The 1,144-nt window shown below is 27.4% G+C and overlaps 1 protein-coding gene across 1 annotated transcript in view; it reads right to left on the bottom strand.

The window, feature by feature from the left end:
• Positions 1-1,144, bottom strand: part of LOC106687613 (uncharacterized) — a 62,595-nt gene that overhangs the window by 60,985 nt on the left and 466 nt on the right. The window lies entirely within an intron of this gene.

The raw sequence follows: 1,144 nt of genomic DNA, 5'->3' as shown, positions 1-1,144 counted from the left end.
CGTCTTAAGATGAGTTTCTCAAGGATTTTGCCCATGATAGGTAACAAAGCGATAGGACGGTAGGAGGATGGGTATTCAGGCGGCTTTTGAGGTTATTTATTTTAAAAACATTTACCAGTCTCAAAAAATTGTTAAGTTTATAATTTAAAAAATAGATAAATAACATTATTAATATATATCTAAATATATACAAATGAGGTTAATAACAATAATAATATATGGTGAACATAACTAATAATGTGGGTAAGGAAAATTAAGAAAGGAATAGATAAGGAGAAAGAGGTAAAAGAAAGATAGGAAAAAGAGAATAAAACAAAAACACACCTGATATCAGAAAATCGGACAGCCAAGTGATCCCAGCGCTACGAGTGGCAACGCTCAGATTTTAAAAAGTACGTTATGAAGGTAACAATGCATTGGTGTAGATAAAATAAGTAGAAAATATTTAAAATTATTTAAAAGAGGAAAGCGTAAAAGAAGGTGACGACAAAAGTCTTTAGAAAATGGTAAAAAATACGTTACAAGAATAACAAAATTACCGGAAGGAGAGAATACGTTATAAGTTATTTGGATGGATAATAATAATAAATAGAAAATATTAAAAAGAGGAAAACAATGACGAAGTTACCAGAAGGTGAGAATACGTAAACGTTATTTGAATGGGTAATAAAAAGAAATAGAAACTATTTAAAAACTGTTAAAAAGAGGAAAACGTATAAGAAATGTTTTTGAGAAAGTTAGTAAATAGTAGAATATTTTAGGTGTCTCATTGATGATGGCCGAAACTCAGAAGAAAAAAATTCAATTAAATAAAATAGTATTTTAATACACTAATAAATTAATTTTATTATAACATATAAATGCAATCAATCCAGAAAAAGTTATAACAATATTAAATGCATTATGTTTTATACGTTAAATACAGTAAAAATATGTTCAAGATAGTTTAAAACGTATAAAATTAATGAGGTTATTCATCTTTATCCAATATATATATAAGTCAATATTGTTCGTACTTTGTGCATTGTCATGCCGGGCATCTTATTGTAATGGAGCTATTTGCTAAATGTTCAGACCTTTCGCGGGAAGATCACTGCATCTGTATATTAATTGATATAAAAGTTTCAATAGTGTTATATTTATA

The sequence above is a fragment of the Halyomorpha halys genome, unplaced genomic scaffold (assembly GCF_000696795.3).
Source record: "Halyomorpha halys isolate HHAL.00 unplaced genomic scaffold, Hhal_1.1 Scaffold988.1, whole genome shotgun sequence".
Classification (NCBI taxonomy): domain Eukaryota; kingdom Metazoa; phylum Arthropoda; class Insecta; order Hemiptera; family Pentatomidae; genus Halyomorpha; species Halyomorpha halys.
This window is presented reverse-complemented; position numbering and strand designations above follow the sequence as displayed.